The sequence below is a fragment of the Oncorhynchus clarkii genome, chromosome 17, assembly GCF_045791955.1.
Source record: "Oncorhynchus clarkii lewisi isolate Uvic-CL-2024 chromosome 17, UVic_Ocla_1.0, whole genome shotgun sequence".
NCBI lineage: Eukaryota > Metazoa > Chordata > Actinopteri > Salmoniformes > Salmonidae > Oncorhynchus > Oncorhynchus clarkii.
In genome coordinates this window covers 60,994,226-61,013,653 of record NC_092163.1, presented here as the reverse complement: position 1 = coordinate 61,013,653, position 19,428 = coordinate 60,994,226, and the positions used below count along the sequence as shown (strand labels likewise).

General features: G+C 42.3%; 1 protein-coding gene across 7 annotated transcripts in view; it reads left to right on the top strand.

Annotated features, from left to right (window-relative positions):
* LOC139371215 (membrane-associated guanylate kinase, WW and PDZ domain-containing protein 1-like) overlaps positions 1–19,428 on the top strand; it is a 173,765-nt gene that overhangs the window by 6,096 nt on the left and 148,241 nt on the right. The gene's annotated exons all lie outside the window — the stretch shown is intronic.

Below are 19,428 nucleotides of genomic sequence, written 5' to 3'. Positions count from 1 at the left end.
GCCTGCCTGCCTGCCTGGATGGAACGTATTGTGAATGGGCTCTCAGCTGTGCTCCAGACTCTTTCTGCCTGCCTGCCTGCCTGGATGGAAAGTATTGTGAATGGGCTCTCAGCTGTGCTCCAGACACTTTCTGCCTGCCTGGATGGAACGTATTGTGAATGGGCTCTCAGCTGTGCTCCAGACTCTTTCTGCCTGCCTGGATGGAACATATTGTGAATGGGCTCTCAGCTGTGCTCCAGACTCTTTCTGACTGCCTGGATGGAACATATTGTGAATGGGCTCTCAGCTGTGCTCCAGACTCTTTCTGCCTGAGTGATGGAACGTATTGTGAATGGGCTCTCAGCTGTGCTCCAGACTCTTTCTGCCTGCCTGCCTGCCTGCCTGGATGGAACGTATTGTGAATGGGCTCTCAGCTGTGCTCCAGACTCTTTCTGCCTGCCTGGATGGAACGTATTGTGCTCTTGAGAACCATTTAGATCCATTCTAATTCTGAACACATGATGTTGAGTACTCCTGTCAACAGCCTCTTCGTCACCGTGGTCATTCCTCAAGGAGGACAGAGACGGTGGCATTCCTCCAATCCTCATCCCGTTTCCTCTTTATTTCCTGTCTGAAGATGAAGTCACACACGTCTTGTTGAGCAGCTGAGATGTAGATTTCGAGCTTTGAGATATTATTCCCAGTTCTTCTTTTTAGCTTCTCTTCTCTTCACCACATCCCAACCATAGGATCACTTGACAAATCTACTCATAAGGCCTCTGCTTATTCCCACATTCTCAATGTGGCTGTCATATCAGCATAATCCTATATCTGGGAGGTATTTCACAGTCAGTCGTTTGCAGTTCCACATTGTATATGGCGTCTAATAGTTGAGGAGTTTGGGTGTGATCTTACTGTGAAGCCTTTGACCTCTATGGTAGATTTGATTTAATCTGTCCACTGAGCAGCGACATCACAAGGGACTTGTATTCCACAGTCATTCTACAATCGCACACAATGTTCGTCAGACAGTTCATTTGACCAAACAAAGTTGTGTTCTTCACATCCAACGCATGCAGAAATCTGATAATGTTCATGCCTAGAGCCGAGCGGAGCAGAGGGTGACGCATGCTGACATGGTAAAGACCTCTTGTCAGTTCTGCTTTTGTTTACGCTTATGAGATGCAGCAACAGCATCTCGCCAACAGGCACACTGTTACCAGGAAGTCAACTGATATGAGCTGAGGTAGATGTTTTAGTCTTGTCTTATTGGCCTTGTGTAGTCCATCGGCTATTGGGCCTTCTCTCTACACAGCAAAGCTGCTCCTATGCCAGCCGCCACTCATAACATGATGCTAAGATACAGTGCCTTGCGAAAGTATTCGGCCCCCTTGAACTTTGCGACCTTTTGCCACATTTCAGGCTTCAAACATAAAGATATAAAACTGTATTGTTTTGTGAAGAATCAACAATCATGAAGTGGAACGACATTTATTGGATATTTCAAACTTTTTTAACAAATCAAAAAAAAAAATATTCAGCCCCCTTAAGTTAATACTTTGTAGCGCCACCTTTTGCTGCGATTACAGCTGTAAGTCGCTTGGGGTATGTCTCTATCAGTTTTGCACATCGAGAGACTGAAAAACAGCTTGAGCTCAGTGAGGTTGGATGGAGAGCATTTGTGAACAGCAGTTTTCAGTTCTTTCCACAGATTCTCGATTGGATTCAGGTCTGGACTTTGACTTGGCCATTCTAACACCTGGATATGTTTATTTTTGAACCATTCCATTGTAGATTTTGCTTTATGTTTTGGATCATTGTCTTGTTGGAAGACAAATCTCTGTCCCAGTCTCAGGTCTTTTGCAGACTCCATCAGGTTTTCTTCCAGAATGGTCCTGTATTTGGCTCCATCCATCTTCCCATCAATTTTAACCATCTTCCCTGTCCCTGCTGAAGAAAAGCAGGCCCAAACCATGATGCTACCACCACCATGTTTGACAGTGGGGATGGTGTTTTCAGGGTGATGAGCTGTGTTGCTTTTACGCCAAACATAACGTCTTGCATTGTTGCCAAAAAGTTCAATTTTGGTTTCATCTGACCAGAGCACCTTCTTCCACATGTTTGGTGTGTCTCCCAGGTGGATTGTGGCAAACTTTAAACAACACTTTTTATGGATATCTTTAAGAAATGGCTTTCTTCTTGCCACTCTTCCATAAAGGCCAGATTTGTGCAATATACGACTGATTGTTGTCCTATGGACAGAGTCTCCCACCTCAGCTGTAGATCTCTGCAGTTCATCCAGCGTGATCATGGGCCTCTTGGCTGCATCTCTGATCAGTCTTCTCCTTGTATGAGCTGAAAGTTTAGAGGGACGGCCAGGTCTTGGTAGATTTGCAGTGGTCTGATACTCCTTCCATTTCAATATTATTGCTTGCACAGTGCTCCTTGGGATGTTTAAAGCTTGGGAAATCTTTTTGTATCCAAATCCGGCTTTAAACTTCTTCACAACAGTATCTCGGACCTGCCTGGTGTGTTCCTTGTTCTTCCTGATGCTCTCTGCGCTTTTAACGGACCTCTGAGACTATCACAGTGCAGGTGCATTTATACGGAGACTTGATTACACACAGGTGGATTGTATTTATCATCATTAGTCATTTAGGTCAACATTGGATCATTCAGAGATCCTCACTGAACTTCTGGAGAGAGTTTGCTGCACTGAAAGTAAAGGGGCTGAATAATTTTGCACGCCCAATTTTTCAGTTTTTGATTTGTTAAAAAAGTTTGAAATATCCAATAAATGTCGTTCCACTTCATGATTGTTGTTGATTCTTCACAAAAAAATACAGTTTTATATCTTCATGTTTGAAGCCTGAAATGTGGCAAAAGGTCGCAAAGTTCAAGGGGGCTGAATACTTTCGCAAGGCACTGTATTAGATAGGAGCTAATAGCCGATGTAGCTAGCTGATGTAATAGCCGATGTAGCTAGCTGATGTAATAGCCGATGTAGCTAGCTGATGTAATAGCCGATGTAGCTAGCTGATGTTGTTTTTCTGAACATGCGCCATTTTCGGCAACAAGCCATCTGACTTGCGGTGTGAACTATTTACTGGTGAGCTGATCTGACCAGCCACAATTGTATCCGTAAATTGACAATTGATAGTTGGATTAGATGACTGTCGTAATAGGGAAAGAAGGAAGTGTTTCAAAATGCCTAAATAAAGGTTGGCAATAGGTAAAGCTACCTAAGAACCTTCCTGCAAGGTTATGGACCGAGAAAGCTGTAGATGCGTGTGTGCGTTCTCACTTCTCAAACTATGGGCAGATTTGAGTCATTCAGACAATGTGCATGATCGTTTCATCTTTTTTTCCTACCCTCGCTCTCCTTGTTAGATATTATGCACATTTATGGCTTGGTAGCACATGTCATCAACATTGAGCTAGTTCTCATAGTAGCAGTAAACAGCTCCAAGTGATATGAGCGATGCAGAGAGATGTGAAAGGGAGCGGAGTTACAGTCTCACTCTATTCACTCGTAGTACTAGGATCAAGTTACAACCCGCCCATTTCTTGACAGATATCTGAACTAGCTAATTGAGTTGTTCAGAGATGAGTCCTGAAAGCAGAAAAAAGCAAGGTTTTTCCGATCACAGAAAACAATACTTGTTTCATAAGCATCCGTGATCACAAATCATGTTACTTAGGACCCATTTGCGTTGAATAGATATTATTTTCTGATGACCTTCCATACAGGTGTGACATGCTGGAGCGATGCTCCTATGCAGATGTTGATCAGTAAGCTAATATAAGTCCCAAATGGAAAGCAAACAGATTGTCATCTGTAGCACCATAGACTCCACTCATCAGCCACAATAAACCCAATCCCTTAATGCACACGCTGATTATGAATATGCCTAACTGTATTGTGAGTAGGCCTATGCCATCTTAATTTACCCAGTTTATCAAGAGATTTACCAATCAAATACAATTATTACCATTATGTTGTTATGTTGTTGGATTGTTTTTATTATTTAGATTGATGCATTAATCCATACATGGCTGTCTCTGGGAAATGTTGTCATCCAAATGTTCAAATGTAATAATATTGAATATCGGCCTAAAATGTCAGCCATCCTTGACCTCCAGAAATCAATATCGGCATCAGCCATGCATTCAGTTGTGCAATTGACTAGGTATCCCGTTTCAAAAAATCCATATCAGTCGTTCTCTAGTCTTGGCAGCATGGACGTCAGCAATGAGTACGTTTACATGCACAGTAATAATTTGATATTAAACTGATTATGGCAGTAGGCAGATTATGCAATAGTCATATAAACACCTTAATCCGCTTATCTTAATCGGCGTAAGATCAATCATGCATTGGCACAAATCTCTGCGTAAACCATGCCAATCATTTCAATGCAAAGTGTGATATTCATCAGTATGAAAGTTTGCTTGAGAGTGTGGGTAAATGTACATACAGCCATGACCATGCGTGTGCACAGTGCCAAGTGCTGGAATAAGAGAACTGTTTGTTGAGCAAAAAATAGGGAAATTCACTTAATGTACAAAACACCTTTCTATGACAGACTGACCAGGTGAAAGCTATGATCCCTTGTTGATGGCACCTGTTAAATCAACTTCAATCAGAGTAGATGAAGGGGGAGGAGACAGCTTAAAGAATAATTTTCAAGCCTTTTAAGAGACAATTGAGACATGGATTGTGTACAGTGCTTTCGGAAAGTATTCAGACCCCAATACTTTTTCCACATTTTGTTAGGTTACAGCCTTATTCTAAAATGTATTAAATTGTTTTTTTCCCTCAACAATCTACACACAGTAACTCATAATGACAAAGCAAAAACAGGTTTTCAGTATTCAGACCCTTTACTCAGTACTTTGTTGAAGCAGCTTTGGCAGCGATTAAAGCCTTGAGTTTTCTTGGGTGTGATGCTACAAGCTTGGCACACCTGTATTTGGGGAGTTTCTCCCATTCTTCTTAAGCTCTGTCAGGTTGGATGGGGAGAGTTGCTGCAGGTCTCTCCATAGATGTTAGATCGGGTTTATGTCCGGGCTCTGGCTGGGCCACTCAAGGACCTTTAGAGACTTGTCCCGAAGCCACTCCAGCGTTGTCTTGGCTGTGTGGTTAGCGTCGTTGTCCTGTTGGAAGGTGAACCTTCCCCAGTCTGAGGTAGAGGTCGACCGATTTATGATTTTTCAACGCCGATACCGATTATTGGAGCACCAAAAAAGGCCGATACCAATTTAATCGGCCAATTTTTATTTATTTATTTGTAATAATGACAATTGCAACAATACTGAATGAACACTTATTTTAACTTAATATAATACATCAATAAAATCAATTTAGCCTCAAATAAATAATTAAACATGTTCAATTTGGTTTAAATAATGCAAAAACAAGGTGTTGGAGAAGAAAGTAAAAGTGTAATATGTGCCATGTAAGAAAGCTAATGTTTATGTTCCTTGCTCAGAACATGAGAACATATGAAAGCTGGTGGTTCCTTTGAACATGTCTTCAATATTCCCAGGTAAGAAGTTTTAGGTTGTAGTTATTATAGGAATTATAGGACTATTTCTCTCTATACCATTTGTATTTCATTAACCTTTGACTATTGGATGTTCTTATAGGCACTTTAGTATTGCTAGTGTAACAGTATAGCTTCCGTCCCTCTCCTCGCTCCTCCCTGGGCTCGAACCAGGAACACATCACAACAGCCACCCTTGAAGCAGCGTTACCCATGCAGAGCAAGGGGAATAACCACTCCAAGTCTCAGAGCGAGTGACGTTTGAAACGCTATTAGCACACACCCCCTAACTAGCTAGCCATTTCACTTCGGTTACACCAGCCTAATCTCGGGAGTTGATAGGCTTGAAGTCATATACAGCGCAATGCTTGACGCACAGCGAAAAGCTGCTGGCAAAACGCAGGAAAGTGCTGTTTGAATGAATGCTTATGAGCCTGCTGCTGCCTACCACCGCTCAGTCAGACTGCTCTATCAAATCATAGGCTTAGTTATAACATAATAACACACAGAAATATGAGCCTTAGGTCATTAATATGGTCGAATCCGGAAACTATCATCTCGAAAACAAGATGTTTATTCTTTCAGTGAAATACGGAACCGTTCCGTATTTTATCTAAGGGGTGGCATCCATTAGTCTAAATATTCCTGTTACATTGCATAAATATTCTTGTTACATTCAATGTTATGTCAATTACGATGAACGCAAGAGAAGTGACATAATTTCACCTGGTTAATATTGCCTGCTAATCTGGATTTCTTTTAGCTAAATATGCAGGTTTAAAAATATATACTAATGTGTATTGATTTTAAGAAAGGCATTGATGTTCATGGTTAGGTACACGTTGGAGCTACGATACGCACCGCATCGATTATATGCAACGCAAGACACGCTAGATAAACTAGTAATATCATCAACCATGTGTAGTTAACTAGTGATTATGATTGATTGATTGTTTTTTATAAGATAAGTTTAATGCTAGCTAGCAACTTACCTTGGCTTACTGCATTCACGTAACAGACAGTCTCCTCGTGGAGTGCAATGAGAGGCAGGTGGTTATTGCGTTGGATTAGTTAACTGTAAGGTTGCAAGATTGAATCCCCCGAGCTGACAAGGTGAAAATCTGTCGTTCTGCCCCTGAACAAGGCAGTTAACCCACCGTTCCTAGGCCGTCATTGAAAATAAGAATGTGTTCTTAATGACTTGCCTAGTTAATTAAATAAAGATTAAATAGAGGTGTAAAAAAAAGAGAAAAATTGTCACGTTCTGACTTATTTCCTTTGTTTTTGTATTTAGTTAGTATGGTCAGGGCGTGAGTTGGGTGGGCAGTCTATGTTTGATTTTCTATGATTTGGGGATTTCTATGTTTCGGCCTAGTATGGTTCTCAATCAGAGGCAGGTGTCATTAGTTGTCTCTGATTGAGAATCATACTTAGGTAGCCTGGGTTGCACTGTTTGTTTGTGGGTGATTGTCTATGTTGATTGCTTCTTTCAGCGCAGTTTGCATTAGCTTCACGATTGTTAGTTTGTTTATTGTTTTGTATAGGGTTTTCAGTGTTCAGTGTTTTTCTGTAGTAAAATAAATGATGAACACATACCACGCCGCATTTTGGTCTTCCAATCCATCTCGACTCTCCTCTTCAGATGAAGAGGAGGACGACCGTGACAAAAATAAATAAATCGGGCCAAATGGGTGTCCAAAAATACAGATTTCCGATTGTTATGAAAACTTGAAATCGGCCCTAATTAATCGATCATTCCGATTAATCGGTCGACCTCTAGTCTGAGGTCCTGAGCGCTCCCACCTTTCTGTTTTCTTTACCTTTAATTGATTACACAAATCTCATTAGATTCTGCTGGTTGCCCTCCCAACAAACAAACAAACACACACACACACACACACACACACACACACACACACACACACACACACACACACACCCACCCATACAGAGAGAGTTTCTTGGGGATTTGAGGACAGGCCTGTCCTGATTTAAGAGGATTAAATAGACGTGTGTGTTTTCCACAATAGCCAGAAGTCTGCCAGCAGTCTGTGTTTGTGTGTTTGGTCTGGTATGGGACACACACCAGAGGAATAACCTGGGCACTGCTCTGGTATTCTCATTGCTGCCCCATTCTCTTTCTTAATCCACCTTCTCGCTTTGTCTTCTGTCTCCTCATCTTTTCTTTTCATCTTCTCTTTTCTTTTGCCCATCCATTCTCTCAATCTATTCTCTTCTCTCTCGTTGTTAACTGAGTGTGTGTGAATTGTAGATCACTGTGAACTAACTTGGCTGAATCCTTCTCTGCATGGCTCCCTAATTATATGGATATTCATGGGAGTTATGGATTAGTGTGTGTTTCACATGGTGTTGTAGTAAGTAGTGTCAGTACTGACACTTGTTTGTCACGATGGAGTGGAGGGGTGTTGACAAAAGGAAACAGAAAGAATGCAATCGTGTTTTACAGAGGAAGTGGAAGGTAGTTCCACAGTAACGGAATTACGCTGAGACTCCAATTCTTCACTTTACAATATACGCCAAACAAAAAAAAATTATTCTGAAGATTAACAAACCATACAACTCTATGCCCAAGGACTACTTTTATATGTTCTACTGATCATTTTACAAAAACACATTTACTGGAAAAACTATACAGATATAAAGTTTGATAACAGAGTTATGGTGAAATCTCCATCAGTTTTATTCTCGTACCCAAACTTTATATCTGCACAGTTCTTCCTGTAAGTGTGTTTTGGAGAATTTTCTGTGTAAATTGTAAAAAGTAGTCTGTGTGCGTAGAGTTGTATGGCTTGTTAAACTTTTAAGTCAATGGATTGTATTTGGTGTTCATTTTAAAGTGAAAAATCTGAGTCTCTGCATAATTAATTTGACTAGGAAATGTTTTGATCATTAATATGTTTATCAAAATCAAGTATTAGCACACTCTCAGAGCATATTCGACATTTACTCGCCACCCAAATGTAACTCAATAATAATCCTCAAGTATATTGATGCACACGTGCGTCAATCTAATTAACATAATAAAACAATCTCCAAAATCCATCAGTTTAAGCTAGAGATCTTTTTTTTGCATTGGCGGCATCTCAATCCACCGCATCCGCCCATGTCGGCCTCCCTATCTGCAGTGGAAGGTGGCCGAGCTAAAGCGGTGTTTGTCAGACCATGAGACATCCCGAAAATCGGTCTTCTCACAAACGTCTGTGGTCTACAAACTATTATGACCACTCTATGGAAAGGGGAGACTCTCATGAACATGATGGTGTTCTCTTTTTGCTCTACGACTCCCACAATTGTCACAGGACTCTGTCTGAAGGTAACCCATACTAACGATGGAGGTAGTTTTATGCCCAAAAATATAAGGGGTTAAATATGTGCAAAAAAATTGAGTTTGACTACACACACTATTATTGTACTGGTGGACCCCTGTGTAATCACTGTGGTACCTTGTAGCTCATTGGAGCAATGCTCAGAGTTTGAGTGGGACTATGTTTCAAGCAGACCACCATAGTCCCTGTGCCCAAGAATACCAATGTAACCTGTATAAATGACTATCACCCTGTAGCACTCACATCTGTAGCCATGAAATGCTTTGAAAGGCTGGTCATGACTCACATCTACACCATCATCCCAGACACCCTAGACCCATTCCAGTTTGCATACCACCACAAAAGATCCACAGATGATGCAATCTCTATTGCACTTCACACTTTCCTTTCTCACCTGGACAAAAGGAACACCTGTGTGAGAGTGCTGTTCATTTACAACACCTCAGTGTTCAACACCATAATGCCCTCCAAGTCATCACTAAGCTAAGGACACTGGGACTGAACACCTCCTTCTGCAACTGGATCATGGATTTCCTGACTGACAGGCCCCAGGTGGTGAGGGTAGGCAACAAGGGGACCCCTCAGGGGTGCATGCTTAGTCCCATCGTGTATTCCCTGTTCACCCACGACTGCGTGGCCACGGACGACTCCAACACCATCATTAAGTTTAGCGACAACACAATGGTGGTAGGCCGGATCACCGACGACGATGAGAGAGCCTATGGGGGGAGGTCAGAGACCTGGCATCCAGGACCTCTATACCAGGTGGTGTCAGAGGAAGGCCCCTAAAAATCCAGCCACGTAAGTAATAGACTGTTCTCTCTGTTCTCTCTGCTACCGCATGGCAAGCGATACCGGAGCGCCAAGTCTGGGACCAAAGGGTTACTGAACAGCTTCTACCTCCAAGCCATAAGATTGCTGAACAGTTAGTCCGTGTGGCCATTTGATTATTTGCATTGACCCCTCTTTTTGTTTTGCACTGACTTTCTTGCGCTGTCTCTATGCACACTCACTGGACTCACACACACATATTACACTGACAGACACACACACACTGCATATGCTCACACACGCGTATTGTTGTCACACACACTCACACATACACACTTTCACACTATCTATCCTGATTGCCTAGTCACTTTTACCGCTACCTACATATTACCTCAACTGTCTCGCACCCCTGCACATTGACTCGGTACCGGTACTCCTTCTGTATAGCCTCGTTACGGTGCTTTTGTTGTTTCTATTTTCTTTTTTTTCTTTTGCAATTTGTTCTTACTTTTTTTTAACTCTGCATTGTTGGGAAAAGGCTTGTAAGTAAGCATTTCACGGAAAAGTTTACACCTGTTGTTTTCGGCGCATGTGACAAATACAATTTGATTTGTGTGTGTCTGTTCACGGTCCTCCCAACGGCAGCAATCTGGGTCTACTTTTTAGAAAGCCGTGTTCCTCTGTCCTGTCTAGCATGGCCAGATAGTTAGCAGCAGCTCAGACATTGCTGTGATCTGATTGGCAGTGATGATGGATGTCTGTTTCCATGACGAATCTTGATAGGAGTGGAGGAACGGGGCAGATGCCGTGGGTCAGGGCTGAAGGCGTCCCCGATGTGAAATGTGCTGTTCACTCTGTCCCTTTCAATCAATTGCTCTTCTCCTCCCTCAGCCAGACACGCCAGGAAAACGGCTCCCCTTCACAATGTCCCCCCCTCCCCTGCCACTGTCCCCACACACACCACCCACCTCCTTTCTACGGGAATATTTGGTGCCTTTGGCTATGAATGTTTTTCTCAAGGTTCTTTGCCCACTTCCTAAAAAAACATATACAATTAGGTGAAACATTGCCTTCCTTGTAGTCTCTCTGCTGTCCTCTCTGAGAGCAATAGCCCTCTCTCCTCCCTCACAGTACAGTACCTCACCCTACACATACCCCTATGGCCCCTACACACACCCCTTTTAAAAGCCCTATGGAAACAATGATGTTATGACCATGACAGGAGTTCACATTCGCATGCATTTATTTGTGCTCTTAGTTTTTCCCTGACTAACCAGCAGAGAGACTGACAAGCTGAATCTAACAAACTGTGTGAAGCTGAGGCTTGTGACCAATCGCACGCTATGCTGAACGCTTTAATGTGGGGATTTGTTTTTAGCTATGTGTTAGTTAAAATGATCATGCACAGAGTGGGGATCTGTTGGCTGGCTCTGGAATTCCATCACCACTTAAAAATTTGCCACACTGCCACTCCTATCATAGGCCTCTCTTTGAGTGTTCAAATCCACACACGCGCGCGCACACAGACCCACACGCATACGCACATACACACACAGCGCTACTCATTATCTCTATCCCTCTGCAGTGGAAGGCTTTATTTGTGTATGGGAGGAGGAGGTCTGGAGTTGCCTGCTCAGAACATGGCTGTATTTCTCTCCCTGCAGGTTTCAGTTGTATGTTAGCCAAAGGTTTTTACGGGGACTGTAAAATGTTTTCTTTAGGTTTGGTTTTGCTTCTCATGATGTGGATTAGTGATGACACTATTATTATACAGTGTCTGCTTACAGTGATTGTGATGGAGAAGGCATTGCAAACTGATTCTCCACATCTTTGGCTTGTCCGTCTCAATTAACTTTCAGATAAACTCCCCAGCTGAGACTCCCCTCAAAAAACTGTTTTTTAAAAGATTTAACAAACCATACAACTCTATGCACAAGGACTACTTCAAACAAATTTCTGATAATTTTACAAAAACACATTTACTGGAGGAACTGTGTAGGTGCAAAGTTAGTTAACAGAATTTTTGTACAATCTCCCTCAGTTTGTGTCCACGTTTTCCAAGAACTCTGTTAAATATCTACTCGGAATTAAGATTCATCGATGTCTGCAGAAAGAATGGGGTGTCAGCTATGACATGAGGCATCGACTCTGAAAAAAATCTGTTTTGATTATTTGCTTACTACAGTAAGTGAAGTGGATTTACACCTGCTAACGCAATTGTGGTAACGGAATTTCACCATGGGTCCCTGATCTGTACTACATAGAAATGCATAATTATGAATGTCATTCCCTTCATGGTGATGTATCCTAAATAGGTACACAAAGTACTGCACAGTAGAGTTCAGTAGAGTATAGTACAGTAAAGCAGTGGTTCCCAAACTGTGGGGCCTGCAGGGGGTCTCCCCCGCCCCCCAAACACACATACACACATGCTGAGCAATTGTTGGCTGCTTTTCACGCTGCGGTCCAACTCATCCCTAACCATCTCAATTGGGTTGAGGTCTGGTGATTGTCAAGGCCAGGTCATCTGATGCAGCACTCCATCACTCTCCTTCTTGGTCAAATAGCCCTTATACGCTGTCCACACCATTGCAAAATAAATGTAAACATGCATGTTATTCAATTATTGCACCCACACTGCTCGCGTGTGCCAACGAGTGTCTGCGTTGCCAAGCGCTAAAATAGAAGGCAGTTCTATTTCTGCCTCTCCCATCTCCTCATTGGTTTATAGAAGCAGATACCCACGTGCCATCTCCTCATTGGTTATGCCCGCGTGGGTGATTGAAAGGTGAACTGAATTTGTTCAGTCGTCATGGTAACTATGAACGTTAGATGCCAATCGCCATATAAAGTTCAAAGAAGAAAAAGCCTGGAAGGAGGAGAGATGACTATAAACGATTCGGTTGACTGTTGTATATGTGGATGAATTGTCGGAATAGAGGACCTTGTGCATTTCAGGTAAAATAACAACTCAACGTTTATATACCCAGGACAAATTAGCTAGCAACAGCAAGCTAGCTAGCTAAATTGCCATAAATGTTTCATGCTTTTTGACCTGTCCCCAAATTAATATAATTGGTTCAGTGTTCGTTTTGATATTTGAACCTCCGTGTCGTGATCGTGTTTGGTGTGGGGGACAAAATCAATTTGCGCACGATGGCGCACGCTCGAGGCCGGTTTTGGTACAGTGTTACAAAGTCGGGAGGTGTGTTGGGTCATTGTCCTGTTGAAAACTTTCTTCCAATAGCTTACCAGCCAGCCCCTTCCCATTCCTGAGCTCAGGGCAGATAAGGTGGAAGCGCTCTACATCTGAAAGGAGTGCTCTGCTAGTAGTCCCCACATTTGTTTAGACTAATACTGAAGTGTTCACTGGTTGTTAAATGTCATAGAATCTAGATGTCCGGGTTTAGAATTGGATCTCTTAGCCAAGCGCATCATCTGATGTGTAGGATCAGCAAGCTTTTTCATATGGACCTCTCTCTCGAATGAAGTCCCCACAATGCACCTACACAACAGCTGACTGCTCCTATACCTGTGATACATATTGCCCCAATTTGTGTAATACTACATAGAAAATAATCTCTCTGATATGCTGAAGAGTCATTGGTAATAAGAGGGAGTTTGCTGGTGAATCCAGAAGTACGGACGGTACTCCCTGTCCTCAGGATGCAAACTGGCTTCTAATCAATGAAGGAAGAAATCTAATTTCCCCCCGGTCTCTTAGAGCTGTAGTGGTGCTGGCAGTCTCTTCAATGCCAGCATAGCTGGAAATATTTTGGGTGTCTCAGATTGTTCTTGCAATTCTCACATAGAAACTTCATTGAGGGAAGGATGTTTGATATGCTTTTTACATTTTTAACACAAACAATTAGAAAAAATCCTGATGAAGGTGACCATTTTAAGGCCCTTGTTAGACCTTTCTGCCTCCTGTAAGACCCAATGATCTGTGAACTGTACATGATGCAGACACCGACCTGGTGTCAGTATGCTCCTAATGATGTGCTCTAAAATATGGAGTATCACAACATTCACAAATACAATTTTACATATTCATTTATTCAACATTCAAACTATTAATATGTCATTAGTACCTTATCTGATTTTGTAAAATTTGACATTGTTTTAAACAATATACTTGACAAGTACATCAAATTTTCAGAGTGGGCTTTTATAGTTATGGTTCATTTTATGAGCACCACCAATTCAGTGAATGGGAAAATTGATTCAAAGGGTACTCCCTCAGCTGGTGATTTGCTGAATGTGCAATCCTACAGGAGGGCTGTGATTGGTTGATGACCTATAATTTCAATGTCTATGTATAAAATGTATTATTTCGTCATTTCGTAAAATTGTGATGTTTGAAGAGTATTTTGTTCCAAACAATATGTGTATTTTTACATTTTTATATATTTTTTAAATGTATATCAAAAGCTTACTTTTGAGATATTAATAATGTTTTATGTTGAATATATGAATGTTATTTTTTTTCTTCTGAATATAGACATACTCGATACTCATTAGTGTGCTCTAAAATATAATGACACCAAGATGTACGGTTTTTTTCTCAAAAAGGGTTTGTTATACAAATGTAAAAATCATGTTAAACATCCTTCCTCACAATGAAGTTTTTATGTGAGAATTTCCAGAACAATCTGTGATACATAAAAAAAATTCAGGCCATGCTGGTGTGGAATTGCGCTATCGCATTTGATAAGGAGAGATGTGGTGCGGTTTGGTCTCGTCTTAACCCCATTTTGCCTCTGTCCTACTTGTGTGCTGACTCACTGTAGACATACTGCACTGTCTCTCACTGCCACACTGACTCTGCAGTGATGGTGAAGGAGGACATATGCTGGGCTGTTTTGATGGAGGCATGTCTTTCTCTAGCTCTATTACTCACATACCAAGCATTGCTTTCAGATCTCCCCTTGGGGTGTGTTTAAAGTTACCCTGTAGGTCTGCAAGCTACGGCGAACCTGAAAACCCTCCTCTCCATATAATGTGACTATATTATGTAAGATAAGGAAATTGATTTTCAGTCTGTCTGTCTCTCACTGCTCTTCACAGACCCTCTCTCTCTCTCTTTCTCCTTCCTCTCGTTATTGTCTACCCCCCCATCTCTGTCTCTCAGGCCCTTTCAAGGTTGAGCACCACGTCCTGTGTGTCATTTCCTGAAGCCTTTGCTGTGCTCTCCAAGCAGACTGTTTGAAAGAACCCGTTTTGCCAGTTTGTTTTGAAGAATGCTGTTGGTTGATTTCGAAGAATGTGGATCTGGATCATATAACAGCTTGTGTCATTTTTAGTTTTTTTTTAAATAATATAGTAATTTTGGCTATTGCAGCATTCCTTAACTCTTATTTCATATGTTCACCGTCTCCGCCTGTAGTGTGAAGGTCTGAGTGACAGTATGGAGTCTCCTGCCTGAATGGCTGACCTGTACTGGCGCCAACATGGGAATGCCTGACATAGCTATGCTTCAACTGTCACCTCTGTGTTGTGTTTGTGTGTGTGCTGACACAGATGCACCTGTTTCCAGGTATAGCAGAGCCAGTCAGTCAGGTTAGGGCGAAACTGCTGCATACCATCATTGCATCAACAGGTGAAGGGATGTGGCTCTCAGCGGCGTGCCAGCTGACAGGTGAGCAGATCCAAACTCTGAGGCACATTGGTTGAGGAAGTGTTATGACTCCGCCTACGTTTTTCTGTCTTTTGTAAATGTTGCCTCCCTTTGAATGTACATTCCCCTTTAACCACTGTGTTTGTCATCAGCTATTTCTGATCCAGGATCAGCTCTCCCAACCCCACCCCTAACTATAAGCATCACAAACTAAACAATGAATAGCAGTCCCTAACTCTAATTTATTAAAGGCATGAAGTATCTACTTTACCTCAGCATGCTGTCTACTAAAGCCTTGTTAAATAGAGTACTGAGACATTCCCTCGAGTTGTTCCCTCTCTCTCCCTCCCCTCGTCTCCTTCCCTCCCTCCATCCCCTCCTCTCCTTCCCTCTACCCAAATCAAATCAAATCAAATGTATTTATATAGCCCTTCGTACATCAGCCGATATCTCAAAGTGCTGTACAGAAACCCAGCCTAAAACCCCAAACAGCAAGCAATGCAGGTGTAGAAGCACGTGTACGCAGGTGTACCCCCCCTCTCCTCTCATCTCCTTGTAGAGTGTAAATGACTTGGAGTACAGATACACATCTGTTGGTCACAGATACCTTAAAAAAAGTTAGGGGTGTGGATCAGAAAACCAGTCAGTATTTGGTGGGAACACATCTCCTTCGCATAGAGTTGATCAGGCTGTTGATTTTAGCCTGTGAAATGTTGTCCCACTTCTCTTCAATGGCTGTGCGAAGTTGCTGGATGTTGGTGGGAACTGGAACACGCTGTCAAACACGTTGATCCAGAGCATCCCAAACATGCTCAATGGGTGACATGTCTGGTGAGTATGCAGGCCATGGAAGAACTGGGACATTTTCAGAGATGATGGCGGCAGATGAATGGCACGACAATGGGCCTCAGGATCTTGTCACGGGATCTCTGTACATACAAATTGCCATCGATAAAATGCAACTGTGTTCGTTGTCCGTAGCTTATGCCTGCCCATACCATTACCCCACCGCCACCATGGGGCACTCTTTTCATAAGGTTGACATCAGCAAACTCCTCGCCAACACTACGCCATCTGGCAGGTACAGTTCAAACCGGGATTCCTCTGTGAAGAGCACACTTCTCCAGCATGCTAGTGGCCATCGTACAGAAGGTGAGAATATGCCCACTGAAGTCGACTACGAAGCCAAACTGCAGTCAGGCTAAGACCCTGGTGAGGACGATGAGCACGCAGATGAGCTTCACTGAGACGGTTTCTGACAGTTTGTGCAGAAATTCTTTGATTGTGCAAACCCAGATAAAAAAATGTAACCCCTTTTTTTATATCCAATTGGTATTTACTATCTTGTCTCATCGCTGCAACTTGGGAGAGGCGAAAGTCGTGTGTCGCTTCTAGACCCACCGGATGATTCTGGGCTAATTGTGTATTGCCCTATGGGTCTCCCGGTCACGGCCTAGAACCCGAGGCTGTAGTTCCGGGCCTCGAGCCCGAGGCTGTAGTGGCACCTCAGCACTGCGATGCAGTGCCTTAGACCGCTGCACCACTCGGGAGGCCCAAACACACAGTTTCATCAGCTGTCTGGGTGGCTGGTCTCAGACGATCCCGCAGGTGAAAAAGCCAGATGAAGATGTCCTGGGCTGGCGTAGTTACACGTGGACTGCGGACGGTTGTGAAGCCAGTTGCATATACTGCCAAATTCTCAAAAACGATGTTGGAGGCAGTTTATGGTAGAGAAATAAATATTAAATTATCTGGCTTAAGCTCTGGTGGACATTATTGCAATCAGCATGCCAATTGCAAGCAACCCTCAAACTTGAAACAACTGTGGCATTGTGTTGTGTGATAAAACTGCACATTTTAAAGTGGCCTCATATTGTCCCCAGCACAAGGTGCAGTGTAATGATCATACTGTTTAATCAGCTTCTTTATATGCCATATTTGTCAGGTGGATGGATTATCTTGGGAAAGGAGAAATGTTAACTAACAGGGATGTAAACAAATTTGTGCACAAAATTTGAGAGAAATAAGCTTTTGTGCATATGGAACATTTCGGGTACCTTTTATTCAGCTAGTGAAACTACATGTTGCGTATTATATATACTGTGCATTAGGAAAGTATTCAGACCCCTTGACATTTTCCACCATATTCAATGTTTTATATGTTTTATTATCCACAAAAATCTACACACAATACCCCATAATGACAAAGCGAAAAGTTTTTTGGGGGCGGGGGCAAAACAAATACAAAAATAAATTAAATACCTAATTTACACAAGTATTCAGACCCTTTGCTATGAGACTTGAAATTGAGCTCAGGTGCATCCTGTTTCCATTGATCATCCTTGAGATGTTTCTACAACTTGAGTGGAGTCCACCTGTGGTAAATTTAAATTAATTGGATGTGATTTGGAAAGGCACACACCTGTCTATGTAAGGTCCCACAGTTGACAGTGCATGTCAGAGCAAAAACCAAGCCATGAGGTTGAAGGAATTGTCCGTAGAGCTCCAAGACAGGATTGTGTCGAGGCACAAATCTGGGGAAGGGTACCAAAACATTTCTGCAGCATTGAAGTTCCCCAAGAACACAGTGGCCGCCATCATTCTTAAATGGAAGAAGTTTGGAACCACCAAGACTCTTCCTCGAGCTGGCCGCCCAGCCAAACTGAGCAATCGGAGGTGAAGGGCCTAAGTCAGGGAGGGGACCAAGAACCCAATGGCCACTCTGACTTAGCTCCAGAGTTCCTCTTTGGAGATGCAAGAACCTTCCAGAAGGACAACCATCTCTGCAGCGCTCCACCAATCAGGTGGTAGAGTGGCCAGACAGAAGCCGCTCTTCAGTAAAAGGCACATGACAGCTGTTTGCCAAAAGGCATCTAAAGGACTTGGACCATGAGAAACAATATTTTCTGTTCTGATGAAACCAATTTCGAACTCTTTGGCCTGAATGCCAAGCGTCACGTCTGGAGGACACCTGGCACTATCCCTGACACCATCCCTACAGTGAAGCATGGTGGTGGAAGCATCATGCTGTAGGGATGTTTTTCAGCTTCAGGGACTGGGAGACTAGTCAGGATCAAGGGAAGGATGAACGGAGCATAGTACTGAGAGATCCCTGATGAAAACCTGCTCCAGAGCACTCAGCCCCAGTCTGAGGTCCTAAGGTTCACCTTCTACCAGGACAACGACTCTAAGCACACAGATAAGACCATGTGTGAGTGGCTTTGGGACAAGTCTCTGAATGTCTTTGAGTGGCCCAGCCAAAGCCTGGACTTGAAGCCGATCAAACATCTTTGGAGAAACCATCCAACCTGACAGGACTTGATAGGTTCTGCAAAGAAGAATGGGAGAAATTCCCCAAATACAGGCGTGCCAAGCTTGTAGCATCATACCCAAGAAGACTTGAAGCTGTAAATGCTGACAAAGGTGCTTCAAAAAAGTACTGAGTAAAGAGTGTGAATACTTATGTAAATGTAATATTTCTGTTTTTTTTTATTACATTTCTGAAAACCAGTTTTTGCTTTTTCATTATGGGGTATTGTGTGCAGATTGATGAGGGAAAAAACACAATTTAATCAATTTTAGAATAAGGTTATACAGCAACAAAATCTGAAATAAGTCAAGGGGTCTGAATACTTTCTGAATGCACTGTATATATGTTTTATTTATTTAACCTTTAACTTATACAGTGGTAAGAAAACGTATGTGAACCCTTTTGGAATTACCTGGATTTCTGCATAAATTGGTCTTTAAATCTTTATCTAAGTCACAACAATAGGCGAACACACTGTGCTTAAACTAACACACAAATTATTGGATTTTTCTTGTCTGTATTGAATAAATAATTTAAACATTCACAGCGTAGGTTGGAAAAAGTATGTGAACCCCTAGGCTAATTACTTTTCTAAAAGCTAATAGGAATCGGGAGTCGGCTAAACTGGAGTCCAATCAATTAGACGAGATTGGGGAGGTTGGTAAAAAATGTGAGTTTGCTATTCACAAGAAGCAATGCCCGATGTGAATCATGCCTCAAACAAAATAGATCTCAGAAGACCTAAGATTAAGATTTGTTGACTTGTATAAAGCTGGAAAGGGTTACAAACGTATCTCCAAAAGCCTTGATGTTCATCAAATAAAAGTTTATTTGTCACTTGCACTGAATACAGTGAAA